Source organism: Megalobrama amblycephala, linkage group LG9 (genome assembly GCF_018812025.1).
Source record: "Megalobrama amblycephala isolate DHTTF-2021 linkage group LG9, ASM1881202v1, whole genome shotgun sequence".
NCBI classification, from domain to species: Eukaryota; Metazoa; Chordata; class Actinopteri; order Cypriniformes; family Xenocyprididae; genus Megalobrama; species Megalobrama amblycephala.
Genome location: NC_063052.1, coordinates 33,045,990 through 33,061,984, shown reverse-complemented (window position 1 = coordinate 33,061,984; position 15,995 = coordinate 33,045,990). Strand labels below are relative to the sequence as shown.

At 38.7% G+C, this 15,995-nt stretch overlaps 1 pseudogene; it reads right to left on the bottom strand.

Moving 5' to 3' along the window:
* Positions 1–2,665: 2,665 nt before the first annotated feature.
* Positions 2,666–15,995, bottom strand: part of LOC125276255 — a 32,263-nt pseudogene continuing 18,933 nt past the window's right edge.

Here is a 15,995-nt window from a genome sequence, read left to right as displayed (position 1 = left end):
GATAGCAAGCATCCATTAACAGCCAGAACCCAGTATGCTGTAAGGTCGCCTTCAGGGAGGCCTGCCAAGGCCAACTACCTGGTAGCAAAATTTTGTTGGCTCACACACACCCACATTGTTGAGGGCCTGGCTTCAGGGAGGTCTGCTGAGGCTAGCTACCTGATAGCAAGTCTTTGCTGGCAGAAAAATAACAATACTGTTGGGGACTCATCTTCAGGGTGGTCTGCTAAGGTCAGCAAACCTGATGGCAAGTCTTTGTTGGCTGACAAATACCCATACTGTCAGGGACTCGCCATCAGAGAGGCCTGTTGATGCCAGACAACTGATAGCAAGTCTGTTGGCTGAGCATACCCAAGTTGTTGGGGACTTGCCTTCAGAGAGGCCTGCTAAAGCCAGCTATTTGATAGCAAGTGATTGCTTGTCACTCGGTGCCAATTGCTGGGGACTCAGTCTCAAGGAGACCTACTGAGGCCAACTACCTAATCGTAAGTCTAGCTGGCTGCTACGTACCCAAGTGCTGGGGACTCACTCTCAAGAAGGCCTGTTAAGGCCAGCCATCTGATAGCAAGCCAGTGCTGTCTGCCAGATACCACACTGCTTTGGACCCTCGAGAGGCCTGCTAAGGCCAACCAACTGATAGAAAGACATTCTGGCTGAAAAGGGTACCACACCCCCGGGGACTTGCCCTCAGAGAGGCCTGCTCAGGCCTGCTTATCTGATAGCATGTCATCGCTAGCTTCCAAGTAAACAATTATTGGGAATCCACTCTCCAGGGAGGCCTGATAAGGCCAACTACCTGACAGCAAGTCTTGCTGGCTGCTAAAAACCCATGTGTTGGGGGCTGACCAAGTCGTTAGGGACTTGCCTTCAGAGAGGCCTGCTAAGGCCAACTACCTGAGCCTTGCTGCTGAGAAGTATCCACACTGTTGGGAAGTCGCTGTCTAGAGAGGCCCGTCAAGTCATTGCTTGGCTGCCAAGCACCCAGGATTCACACAAACAGTCCTTGAAGATGAAAAGAGGATTACATGTTCTCTAGGCACCCCTTATATACTCTTGGGTCGCACCTCGATGACGTCATGGGCTATCGCCAGTCAATACAATTGCCATGATTTGATAAGCATTTCAGACACAAGTTCACATGGAGGCATTCCCCATAGCATTCAACATAGTGCAAGTTCCCTTTCGAAAGGGAACACTATTTTACAGAAGCACTACACTGAATTTACTATTTTAGCCACAACAATCACAGCCAACTACACTCTCCTCAGCCTCCCATAAAAAAAAAAATAAAAATGTCTTTATTGTAAGGTCTGCACAGGATCAAAAATTAGCAGGCCAACTATAAACTGTGTTTAAGTTTTAACTCCTTGAACTTTTGTTTGTAAATCTCACATTGGCTCCGGCCTGGCGGACATTAACAGCCCACTTGACACATTTTATGGCCGTATCGACGGATTCCCGATTCCCTCCCTTGTGACTTCAAACGATCATGGTCAACTTGGATCGAATTACTGCAAGCCATGTGGCTGCATTCCAGATGACAAACTCCAATACATGTACACACACACAGAGACAGACACACAAACACGCATGGAGAGTGTATGTATGTTATCCTCAAAATATGACTGTACCAAAGTGTACCCATCGTTGTATTTCAAGTTGCATGTAGGTATCCCTAGTATATATGCTTAGCTATGACTATAGTTTTGTGTCTTTATGTTTGTTGCACCTGACAAGTTTGGTTTCATTGTAAAGCTGTCTTTATGCCTTATTCAACAATGTATGTCACATTATTGTAAAATGCATTGTTCTATTTTTAATGGTACTTCGAAGAAAATACACTACGATCTGACACTTCATAAATTATGCAAATCGAGCCGCAAGACAAGACAAAGAAAAAGTTTGCCCGCCAAAATTGCACCCTTATCATTGGCTGTTTCACCCAAGGAGGCGTGTTCCTTAAAAGACTAGCCCAAGCATTTTTCCTTTGTATCTCGATTGTCTCTTAATTGTCCTTCGCCATCTCGTGCACGTCTCTCCCAGACGTCTCGACGACCGCGTTTCCATCACGCGCTGCTCTTCTTCGGTACGACTATCTCCGGTGAAACAAACTTTCAAGTCCTCAGTTCAAATCTTCCCACGGAAACGGAAGAAGCCAATGAACTGCAGCCGCACTGAATCTTCACATGTATCTTTTTGAAACTCGCAAACTCATGCAAGTACCGCTTCTCTCTATCTTAGATGCGATAAGTTCAATCTCAAGCAACCGCACCACACCCTACCGGCACATTCATAAGGCAGGGCAACCTGTGAGAATGACAGAGAGAGAGACAAACATCAGCAACAGAATACTTATCTCAGATTATATTATCTCAGGCTCTACTCTGATCACTACCGTACCCCCAAGGCTACCTGGTTGGGGTGGGTTGGTCTTCTGTTCAGTGCACCACAGCTGGCTCTTCAGATGATTTAAGTGTCAAAGCCAATATCACTGTAATAACAATAATGATTCATGTACAATTTTATATTCATGTGCACATTTTGTGTGCTTTCTAAGCACAACATTGGTGATTAAAGACATCTCACATTTATATTTGTAAACAATCATTATAAATAAATAAACGGTAAAGTAGATATCTGTTTTTATTATTTATTGACAATTAAATCAAAATCTAAATTTCAATTAAATCAAAAAATGTTAATGATTTAACACAAGATGAGTATTCCAAAGCACAGAGATTAAACTGAACATTCCTAACCATAAAAAGCACAAGTAGCTTTTACTTTATACCCAAGTAGCATTCTTTGCATAGCTTGTTTATATATTTAACAACATATTTGCAATTATTTAAATCCAAATACAAAACAGAAAAAAAATGGCACATTTATTTATTCAAGTGAAATAACTCCAGATGATGTTTCTTTTTCTGTTGTTACGTGGTCACCACAGCTCTTTCTGTTTGAATTGAGTGTTGCTGTGTGTGTGGTGATCTCTGTCGATGATTGCTGTGTTTCAGCATTTCTGCTTGCGCTCAGGTGACTGGAATCGCTTACAGTTGTTCCAATCCATCACAAATATTTGATAACACAGATTTAGAATTCAAAATTTATGAAATGCATTTACTTTCATGCTAAATAAGATGAAGAAATTTCAAGTAAAGATATACATGAGATAAGAATAAAACTAAATTCGTTACACTTAACAATGTAAAAAAAATTAAATATTATATTTTATTTAACAAGCATGTAACACTTAGATCATAGATGGAAAAGACGTTTTACAGCCAATACGGGCAATTAAGTAAGGAAAAATATGGTTTTTAAAGGTTTTTTGACAGTTATAGCGCCACCTATTGACTGATCTCCACCACTTTTATTGGGTGTCCTCAGAGTGAGCCCATACATATGCGTGTTAATTTTGGTGAAAATATCTCATTTTGTTTTGAAGTTATAGATACTTATATATACGAGAGCATAAAAATGACCCAAGAACATCTTTGATTGGATTTTTTTGTCACTTCTTATCAGAATTTTGACGTTTGGGCTATCAAAGATAGTTAACCAACTTAGGTTCCGTGTTTCCTATGCTGGTTTTGTCTCGATCGGACTAACGGTTTCGAAGATATTTGCAAAAGTTTTATAAGCGCTAAATCACAATGTTGCACAAACCATAAGCTGAAACCTGGCAAGTCTGATATTGTTGGACTCTGCAAGGTTTCAGGAGTCTAAGGACGTGACTCCCATGAAAATAAGTTGACCACACCCAAAGTTATATACATTTTCATCCATTAAAAACATATGGTCTGCCACTAGGTCCTATGGTCCGATCTCCATAAAAATTGACATGCTTCTTTAGAGTAATATGCTGCATGTGCTCACCTATTTCTGAGTTTTCATTGAGGCTTTATAGGCTTTTGGGTATATTTAGCCACACCCATTTTATAAATGATGCTGTTATAGCAACCCAAAGGATAAAGTTAAACCTTTTTTGATAATTATTGACCTAGAGAATCCAGAGAATTGTCCTGCATTGGTTTCGTTCTGATCGGACAAAAAACCTAGGACTAGTTCACAAAAGTAGGTTTTTCACATATTTGCAAATAATTAATGAATGATTTGTTTGACAGCCTTAGTTCTTGAGGCAAAGTTATTCAGCATGAGGAGATCTATCAAATGATATGCATATTGTGTGGATCTGCGAAACACTACGTGATTACAAAGGAGTAAAATCTCGTTAGCGCCAACTAGTGGCCAATTTCTTTCAAAATTCTTACAGACCTCTAGTAACATGCTCACCGAATTTCATTCCGATTGGCCTCCATTAACCTTGTCTAATAGGTGCTCAAACTTCATTGGCCAATGGCGGCCATGTTTCTTTTGAGATACGCCAATGTCCTCATAGATTATTATGCCCCCTTGGACCAATACAATGCATGCCAAATTTCAAGTCAATCAGACTAACGGTTGCATAGTGACAGCTGTTTTCACTGCACAGCACCACCTAGTGTCAAATCGATGCATTTTTTTTTTTTTTATTGTGACCAAAGATTGAGCCCATACACGTGTACTAGTGATGGCGAAATGAAGCTTTGTGAAGCACCGAGGCTTTCCTCTCAAGTGTATCGTAAAAAGGTTCATTACTCGAAGCTTTTCAACACAGTGCACACTAACGACATCTTGTGGTCAAAAGGTGGAAAAAACTGCCTTTGCGTCCCAGACGACGCAGCTATTTTTGGAGTTTCATGTAATAAATCAATTTGTGCTATGAAAAGCATATAAAACAATGTAAATTATTATTATACATTAAAAAAAAGTCTTTCCCGTGTCATTTCACTTACACAACTTGAATAAATGAGTCTGAATAAAATTTGGGGGGACAAATAGGCAAGCTTTGGCATATATTATAAAAATAAATGATTGTCATAGAATGAAGTATGAACTGGGAATAAATACAAACTGAACAATGTAAATATTTATTCGTATTGTGGCATATTTTTTGCTAAAAAGCAAATGACACCACATCTGCGCAAGGGTTCACGTTATGTGAATCAGAATACGAAGCAGTCACGTGGTTGTGTGCGAAAACGAAGCTTCGGACGTCACCGATCACGTGGTTATGGCAAAACAAATCAAGCTCCGATACAGTGCTTCAATGTGAGATGTTTCATTTTTTTTGATACAAGCTTCGAAGCCTCGGTGTCAAACGTCACATCACTAACGTGTACCAAGTTTGATGCAAATATCTAATTTCGTTCTCGAGTTACAGCCATTTTAGTAAAAGTGGCTGCGCCCACATCATACATTTTGGCACCCCTTAGCAACTGTGAATCAAAATTTCAACTTTTTTTTTTTTTTTTTTGATAATTATTGATTCACACTCCAGAGAACATTTCTGCACTGGTTTGGTTCTGATCGGGCGAAACCCTAGGACTAGTTTGCAAAAGTAGATTTTGGACAAAATTCAAAATGGCGTGAATTTTTCCCTTGCAGAAATGAAATCGGAGATATACATTTTGTCAATGTCAAGGATTACAATGATATAAGACACTTGATTCTAGGACAAAGGGTCTAGGAGTTATTAGCGATAATCAACTTTTGATTGCTGTAGCGCCATCTATTGGCCGATTGGGGTCATAACTTCTGAGGTTCTCCCCAAACTAAGGACTATCGTTTGGCCAAGTTTCAAGTCTCTAGCACTTAAGGTTTGTTTTGCACAATTCGTTTTAGGGGATAAGAAAAATAATAAAAATCCTTACAATTACAATAGGGTTTCAGTACTTTGTGCTTGAACCCCTAAAAAAAACCTTGGTAGTAAAAAAAGGGCAATAAATCAATATGCAGTTTGTGTATCATGCAGTTTTCACCCTAAAATAAAACCCAAGGATCAGAGAAATTTGATGAAAGTGAACCATTTAAAAAACACTAAAAATACCAACACATTAATGTGAGTAAAGCAATAAGATCTATATAATGTAAAACTAATGAAAATATTTACTAAAAATGTGTTACATATGTTCATCTGTTAATTCTCTTCTCTTGAGCCTTTTATTACTTGATGGCCTCAGTTTGACAGTTGCTCTGAAAGTCTCTCCAGCAGTTCGATCTCTCTTGAGACATCTAAAGACAGATGTTACATATTAGGGAGTGATTGATATTACTTACACATTTCACATATCAAAATATTATTTGTTTAAACTCTTGTCTCTGTGGTAAAATAGGATGACATTCTCTCTTACCCATCAATTTGATATTGCTGGTTTGTGACAGTGAGAGTTTCAGTGATCTCTGTAGTCCTACTTTAAGAGAATCCTTTATGTACAGCTTTACAAGGAAACAAGAGAAGATTCTGCTTGACTTTAGTCATTGTACAACTAAATACATGATTGTCTTAATAAATATGATATCAGTACCTTTAATTTTTTTAACTTCTTAAGCATTTCCATTTTTGCCTTGTTGAACATGTCATGTTTTATCTTATCGACTGTGGTTATTAGCAGTTCTTGCCTTTTCTTCATGGATCCGGTTCCAGTCACTGCTGCAGCTTCTAAAATAAGAAACACTCTGTTTTGTTTCTTATGAAGACACAACACAAGAAAATATGTATCTATGTATTGTACCATTTTGCATTGGTGGCTTACGAATAAGTATATCGAATGATTTAGTAAATCAGAGCTCAAAAATGAGGAGCTCAACAATCAGTTTAGCCAATGTCTAAATGGTAATCTGATTGGCTGAACATATGAACATGGCGACACTGAGACCATTAATAGTGAAATGTGAGTCATAAGCTTCTTTGTCTTCAGAAGTCACATGTTTGTTCAGTGCATATCTGTTTCTGTGTGTGTGCTGAAGCCTTTAGTCAGGATTTAGAATAAAACAAAGTACAGGAGATGTTTGGCACACTCTATTATGGCGTGATGTGCATGATGTGCATGATGTGCATGATGTGAATAGGTGAGAAGCACGCTAGGTCAGTCCTCGAAGGGGCTGAATGTGTTCATTGTAAAAAGTTTGTGGCAAGCAGTGTTTCATTTCCATTTTAGCCAGTTTCATTGCCATGGTAACCTGCGCTACATGGCTAACCTGCTCCGGAGCAGGTTTTATTCTGGGTTAGAGATCGCAGACCCAAACTATACCAATCAGCTTTGAGTAAAGTGACATGTATCTAATGCAATAAAGCCACTCCCCTGTATCTCTCACTCAATTAAAGCAGTTTAATGAATTAAATTTAGAGACAAAATTGCTCATCTTTTGCTGCTAATTATTTATTATATTTAAATTATAATTATGTATAATTTATAATATATTCATATAATTATTATATTAATTGACAAATTATATTTTTCATAACAATCTCTTAATATTCAGCAGAGAAGTGAATTGTGCCATCTCTCTCACGAGAAGTGAATAACACGGACGCTCTGCATGTTCCGTGTGATTGGCTATTTGCCGCACATGTCACATTTTCAGGTACACCCACTTCAGAGTTAATCGCAAACTCTGGATCAATCCTGAGTTGACAGAGAACGTTTATACCGAGCGTTGTCAGACCGCTGAACCTGATCTAAACCAGGTTGGATTTATCTGGATTTGTTAACTCTAAATCTACTCTGAAACTCAGAGTTTGTTCAGCTAGCTCCATGCAACAGGCCTCAGGACTGGATTTTACATCGTAAAAAAAATCCCTAAACACAAACCTTGTTACAAAGTTCAGCTAGCATTGTCATGATCACTAGTGAGAGTGCCCCATCAGCCACTAGAGGGCACTCCATCCCGGACTCTTGTTTTCACCCCTTGGACTTCATTACCCATAACACACTTCCCGGACAATTATCCCATGTCATTACAACCAGCTGTTTTGTGTTTCCTCATCAGTGTCTGTCTATTAATACCCTGTTTGTTTCTGCTTTAGTCATGGAGTTTTCAGTTCAGGTCACCAGTTTCTTTGTTTGTTTTCTTGTTTCTTGTTTCTTGTTTGACTGCTTTGTGGATGTTGACCCCTGCCTGTTTTTGGAGATACGACTTTGGATTACCCATTAAATACCCTGCACTTGGATCTGTCTGTTCGTCTCTGTGATTTACCGTGACAAGCATAAGCTCCGATCTTGCTTGGCTCTCTTCCGAGAGCGATGAGAGTCAAGACCGGCATCAGGAGGTAAAATGTCAGTCGGCAGTGTTCAAGGAACTGATCCTGGCTCGACCAGGGCAGGCATTAGGAGAGAGGAACAAAAAGTGAAGCCCCCTCGTAAAGAAAAGGAGGCCAGGGGTTCCCCTCAATCATGGCTGCCTAGGGGGAAATTGGATTTGATAGAGGTTATCTCCTCGAGGGCAGCCAAGGAAAAAACAGATTCCACTCTGCCCTGGTCCATGTGAGGGACCACTACTGAGGGATGTCTGTGCACACTAAGCCACCGTGTGCCCAACTTCCTTCGGGGCTCTCAGGGAGCATCTCTACTAATCCCACCACCACAGGTGATTTGGGAGGTAGAGGCATCCCGCGGGCTATCGACCCTATCTTCACTCTTTAGCGACTCTTCCTCTCTGTCAATTCGGGCCGGTCCCTGCATGTCCGATCCCTGATTTGAAAAGATTACTCTGATACCGAGTGTCTCTCAGTGGTATCTGAATAGTCACAATGATCACTTAAGTTTTCAGAGGGAAAGTTTATGATCCTTTGTCTTTCTAACAGGGCATTTACATATGTCATTTGATTGGGTGTTTAAGAGAAGAACCTTCAAATTTCTTATAATACTAATGTGTCACAGAGTTAACAAAATGTTATGTAAATTAACAAACAGTAAACAAAAGTTGGAGTCCACAGATACCAAGCATGCTACAGTACCCATGTGATCTTAGTTAACCATAGCATGCAATTCTGAAACATTAATCCAAAGGAGTCTGAATTAATACACAGAAAATGAATATTTACAGTGAGTACGGAAAGTATTCAGACCCCCTTAAATTTTTCACTCTTTGTTATATTGCAACCATTTGCTAAAATCATTTAAGTTCATTTTTTTTCCTCATTAATGTACACACAGCACCCTATATTGACAGAAAAACACAGAATTGTTGACATTTTTGCAGATTTATTAAAAAAGAAAAACTGAAATATCACATGGTCCTAAGTATTCAGACCCTTTGCTCAGTATTTAGTAGAAGCACCCTTTTGATCTAATACAGCCATGAGTCTTTTTGGGAAAGATGCAACAAGTTTTTCACACCTGGATTTGGGGATCCTCTGCCATTCCTCCTTGCAGATCCTTTCCAGTTCTGTCAGGTTGGATGGTAAACTTTGGTGGACAGCCATTTTTAGGTCTCTCCAGAGATGCTCAATTGGGTTTAAGTCAGGGCTCTGGCTGGGCCATTCAAGAACAGTCACGGAGTTGTTGTGAAGCCACTCCTTCGTTATTTTAGCTGTGTGCTTAGGGTCATTGTCTTGTTGGAAGGTAAAACTTCTGCCCAGTCTGAGGTCCTGAGCACTCTGGAGAAAGTTTTCGTCCAGGATATCCCTGTACTTGGCCGCATTCATCTTTCCCTCGATTGCAACCAGTCGTCCTGTCCCTGCAGCTGAAACCCCCCCTATAAAACTATAAAAATAGTTTTTAAAACATCGCCAAGTAAAACGCGTTTATAAAGAAATGTCTCTTTACGATCACAACAAATGGAACACTTTTCAGACACGCATTCCATCTTCGTTCAAAATGGTCCTGTTTCTGAGAAACGAGGGTGTCAAAATTGCAGTAACTACAAAATCGAAGCTAATACCAAGGCAAACCGCAGTAAGTGATGTTACTGCGTTCTAGCTTTGTTTTCCCAGCTTTAACACCCTGCGGCTAAACGATGGTTAAACTCGCGTTAAAACGCATATCAAAAACAGCATATCCAAAGACGAGAAAGGAAGATAGCAAAATATTAACTCCTAGCCAAGCAAATGACAACTTTATAATCAATTAACAGTAACTAGCTGCTAGTAAATTAGACCGATATTTTAGCCTACCTGCGCTGCTCCATTGATGGTTATATACACTCTGACTATGTAATCAGGGACGGACTGGCCATCGGGAGTACCGTGAGTTTTCCCGGTGGGCCACTTGACAATGTGGGCCGGCCCGTTGCAATGTAAATATATGTGAAGATGGAAGATCCAACCATGGCCCATTATTGGATTTCTAGCAGAAGCGGTCAGGTTTTGATTTTTTATCTGTTGGTATTTGATAGAATCCATGATACCATGAATCTGAACAAGATGTCCAGGACCTCCAGCACAAAAATAGGCCCACAACATTAAAGATCCAGCAGTAGATTTAACCATGGGCATGGGGTACTTTTTATCCATGTGTGCACCAAATCCATCTGGTGAGTTTTCTGCCAAAAAGCTCTTTTTTTAGTTTCATCTGACCATAGAAGCCGGTCCTGTTTGAACTTCCAGTCGTGTCTGACAACTGAATATGCTGGAGATGAGATAAGTTTCTGGATGAGAGCAGAGATTTTTTCTTGAAACCCTCCCGAACAACTTGTGGGGATATAGGTGCTGTTTGATCATTTTTTTTAGGCTTTCTGAGACTCAAGACTCAACTAATCTCTGCAATTCTCCAGCTGTGATCCTAGGAGAGTCTTTGTCCACTCAAACTTTCCTCCTCAGTGTGCATTAAGACGATTTAGACACACATCCTCTTCCAGGCAGATTTGTAACATCTTTAGTTGATTGGAACTTCTTAATTATTGCCCTGATGGTGGAAATGGGGATTTTCAATGTTTTAGGTATTTTCTTACAGCCACTTTCTATTTTGTGAAGCTCAACAATCTTTTGCTGCACATCAGAACTATATTCTTTGGTTTTACTCATTGTGATGAATGATTACAGGAATTTGGCCTTTGTGTTTCCTCATGTTTATACTCCTGTGGAACAGGAAGTCATGGATGGACAATTTCATGTTCATGATCACCCTGGTGTGCTAAAAAATGTAAATATGAATGGGAATATACTTCAGAGATATTTTACTCATAAGAATTTCTAGGGGTGCCAATAATTGTGGCCAATGTGTATTGGAGAAAAACATTTATTTCATAATGTGAGTTTCCCCCCACTTTCAACTGTTTTCCTTCAATGAAAGGTTAGAATTTTGTGCATTTTTTAAATGAAAGATCAAAAGGATAAACAATGCAGATTTATTTTCACATCCACTTTTGCTTATATTTACTAAGGGTGCCAATAATTGTGGAGGGCACTGTATAATTTTCTAATTAGTTCACATGCATTATTTTACACACTGGTGATCAAAAGTTTGAAATAAGACTTCTTTAATGTTTTTGAAAGAGGAAGGCGGAATTTATTTGATCGAAAATACAGTCAAATAGCTGTTTTCTATGTGGATTTATTGTAAAATGTATTCCTCTGATCAAAGCTGAATTTTCAGCATCATTACTCCAGTCCTCAGAGCAATTTTAACATTCACAACATTCAAAATATTAAAGTTATTAAAAACAATCAAAATGTAGTAAGAAACACAACAATAAAGTTGGATGAAAACATTTAGTTTGTAGATACTGCACTTTGCTTTTGCAATAGTGTTTTAGTTGTTTAAGGTCATCCAAAGGCAGAGTGCAGTATCTACATTTTGGGGGTCAAAGGTCACATCAGTGTTCATGGTTTTTATCTATAAAAAATGTCTTCCTAAGAAGGCATTACATGAATGCGTTACCACTAAAAACTTTAAAGGCGTTTTTCTCAGTTTCAGTGTTTGCGTAGTTACTGCACTTTGCCTTTGTAGGGCAGTATAGCTTAACTAAAGCGCAAAAGAAACTATGGGCATGCACCATCGTTATTCTGTTGTAAATGAAGTCATGAAATTACCAAACGTGATTAAAGCTGCCTCAAAACTGTGCATGTATGTATTTGTTGACATGGTTTTAAAGCTATTGTTAACCAATTTGTTGGATTTTAAACGTCTTAAAATGCATATATGTACACCAAGGAAATCAAGATTTTCTCGGGGGAGCATGCCCCCGAACCCCCCTAGCATAACACATTTTGTGACCTCAGTAATTATGAAACCCTGCGTACGGCCCTGCTTCTTTTCTATCTAAAAAAATCTAAGGTAAACGTGTATTCCTCCAGTTGTGCGCACTTTGGGACTAAACTTTGTATGCACTGTGTGATCAATGTGTGAAAATAAATGGGAGCAAAAATGTGATTGAATGTAAAGGTTTGTGTCTCGTTGTTCTCATTGTAAGATTCCAGGTTTGTGTCTTGTTGTAAGGTTTGTGTCTCGTTGTAAGATTCCAGAGAATCTTATTTCTCACCATCTTGGCAAACTCCATGCGGGCTTTCATGTGTCTTGCACTGAGGAGAGGCTTCCGTTGGGCCACTCTGCCATAAAGCCCCGACTGGTGGAGGGCTGCAGTGATGGTTGACTTTCTACAACTTTCTCCCATCTCCCGACTGCATCTCTGGAGCTCAGCCACAGTGATCTTTGGGTTCTACTTTACCTCTCTCACCAAGGCTCTTCTCCCCTGATAGCTCAGTTTGGTCGGACGGCCAGCTCTAGGAAGGGTTCTGGTCGTCCCAAACGTCTTCCATTTAAGGATTATGGAGGCCACTGTGCTCTTAGGAACGTTAAGTGCAGCAGAATTTTTTTTGTAACCTTGGCCAGATCTGTACCTTGCCACAATTCTGTCTCTGAGCTCTTCAGGCAGTTCCTTTGACCTCATGATTCTCATTTGCTCTGACATGCACTGTGAGCTGTAAGGTCTTATATAGACAGGTGTGTGGCTTTCCTAATCAAGTCCAGTCAGTATAATCAAACACAGCTGGACTCAAATGAAGGTGTAGAGCCATCTCAAGGATGATCAGATGAAATGGACAGCACCTGAGTTAAATATATGAGTGTCACAGCAAAGGGTCTGAATACTTAGGACCATGTGATATTTCAGTTTTTCTTTTTTAATAAATCTGCAAAAATGTCAACAATTCTGTGTTTTTCTGTTAATATGGGGTGCTGTGTGTACATTAATGAGGAAAAAAATTAACTTAAATGATTTTAGCAAATGGCTGCAATATAACAAAGAGTGAAAAATTTAAGGGGAAATGAAGACTTTAAGGCTTTTGAAGCCTAAATGCAGTCACCAGAAGCAAAAAACTAAAGGTAGGCTTTAAACGAACTTCACCAAGGTCCCACGATTTCAACGTCACCACTAAGCCTCCAACAACTCTTTTATTCTTTATCTAAAACATTTTCCTTAAAGTTTGAACTAGAATTGTTTGTAAGACGGCAATAATAAGCATAACTACGCTGTACCTGTTTGGTGTGATGACGTTTAATCTCCCTGACAGCCTCTGTAGTCCGATTTAGCCACTTATTAGCAATCATCTTTTCCAGGACATGTAACATCTTTAAAAAATCATGGGTAGGTTAATTACGATGTCTTTTATCTTGTAGAATAAAACGTGAAAGTATATTGAGCCTGTGTTAACCACGGACCTTATTTCAGCCACTTAATCAATAACCTATTCAAAAAACTCATTGACTTTGGGACAATGGTGCCGGATGTGCTAAAATGCTAACTCTCTTCTGGGTTTTGGCCTATAGAAATGTGTCATAGTTCCACCACTCAATAATTTTTTATTTTTTAATTAAAAAAAAAAAAAAAAAAAAAAACATTCAATGAAATATTTTTCCTTTAACATTAAAAAACTGTGATAAAAAATCTAATTTTTGATTTGAAATTTTTTTGTGACGAGAACAGTAAAAATGTTGATGTGCTCCAACTATTCACATAGCTTGTTTCCGTTGCTCTTTTCCATCATGGCTTCTACTGTTTCTAGTAGTGATTGTTTCAAATTGCTCTCTTTTACTTTATATACAATGAGCTAGTGATTAAAATAATTGTTTTGCAAGCCCATATAGGAGACTATTAATATAAATAGTGATTTAATAGTAGTGATTGTTTCAAATTGCTCTCTTTTACTTTATATACAATGAGCTAGTGATTAAAATAATTGTTTTGCAAGCCCATATAGGAGACTATTAATATAAATAGTGATTTAATTGTAACATTCAATACTAGCTTACGATCATAGCAAGAAGACATTTCCTTCTCAATGGTTATTTGGATTGATGAGTAGATGTGCTTCTTTGTATCAACAACGATTCTTTTGAGCCATGCCTTCAGGTTAGTTTCCTTTCAAAATAGGGCAAAAACACAAAGTCAGAAAAGAGTCAAAACACAGAGTGGCTTTTTTTTTTTTTTTTTTTTTTTTTTAAATCAATGTCCCTGCTTATGTCAGTAATGAGGATTAAGGACATTGACTTCAGAGGAAGTAAAGACAAAGAGAGACCCAGGGTCGCATTTAAGGATTAGTTCACTTTTTAGTTCATAGCTTTACTCCCCCTCAAGCCATCCTAGGTGTATATGACTTTCTTCTTTCTGATGAACACAATCAGAGTTATATTAATAAATATCTTGACTTTGCGTAAGTTACACTTTTTTTCATAAGCTGAATAGGTGGTCTTGTGAAAGCTAGATATTTTACTTTATACCTTGTTAAATATGTATATTTTTCTTACACAAAAGCAACGCATCACTTAATGAGGCTTCAGAAGGCTATTATTAACCTCCCAGAGTTGTGTGGAGTACATTTATGATGGATGCATGCACTTTCATCAGTTTCATACTCATTGGTATCGCTCACTGCCATTATAAAGCTTGGATGTGTCAGGATATTTATTAATATAACTCTAATTGTGTTCATCAGAAAGAAGTCATATACACCTAGGATGGCTTGAGGGTGAGTAAAGCTTGGTGTAATTTTAATTTTAAAGTGAATTAATCCTTTAAGACCACTGATTGCCCACAAGAGGACAACTGAACTCACCTCTATTTTGATGAAGTTCTGAATGTGATGTAATATGGGAGATCCAGGGTAAGCAGAGTCACTCTGGATGATACTGAACTTGTCAATCTGTTCTTGCACTGACTTCCCTGTTGTTCCAGTCACACTGAAGCCAAGAGAAAACAAAACAGAGATTCATTTAAAACAGTTTATATTGTTGTAATGATATAATGTAATACAAGAATTACCAGATAACCAGTATAAACCCAATTATATATTTGGTTCTGTCTAACGCTGTGTGAAACACAGCTTTTGGCCTCATATTAATCTGGAATTGACAGCATGTCAGCAGTTAATCATTCCCTCAACTGATTCATTCAAATTCATTCAGTAAAGAAGCATCGCTGTGTTGCTCTGAGATGCACTGTTCTGCTGTGGCTCATTAGCAAAACAGAACAAAAAGAACAATATTTGCTATTCAGTTTTGTGTTCAATAACTCACTCAATATTAAGTGTTGTATAAATCAATATCACATTTGCAATCATGATAATATTCAGGAAAAACAATGCTCTTCACTTATCCAATAATCTGTTGAATCTGTGTCTTCTTAAAGGTGCTAAAGAGGATCTTTTCGTCGACTGAGAAACCAAAGACTGTTAGTGAGTTTTTGAAATGAGCGCATGCATAAGAACAACCCCCCTCCTTCACAGCTCATTTCGAGGGAACGCCTCCCAAAACTCGTGCACGAGTATTAGAACACAAATGTTTGTTTACCACCGGCATTCGCTGTGTTGTGTTAGTGGATTCATTATGTCGGACTCACCGCAGGTAACTCATAATCTGCAGTTGTTACTCCTGTCTCCTGACAAAAACACTGCATGCAGCGCCTGTGGAGTGTGGAAAGTTACTGGAGCGTGCAGCCACACACGTCTCTCACAAGGAACGTCACGGCAGTGATTGACAAGCCAGAGGGCCAATCGTTTACGCGATGATCGCGTAAATGATTGGCTGATGTTTTTAAGGCCCTACCTCGTGCACAGATGATGTATATTAATATTATTCCTTTCAGTGCACCTAATAAATAGTCTTTTATCAGTTAGTAAAGACAATTTCAAGTAATATTGCAAAAATGTATAAAACAAAACATCCTCTTTAGCA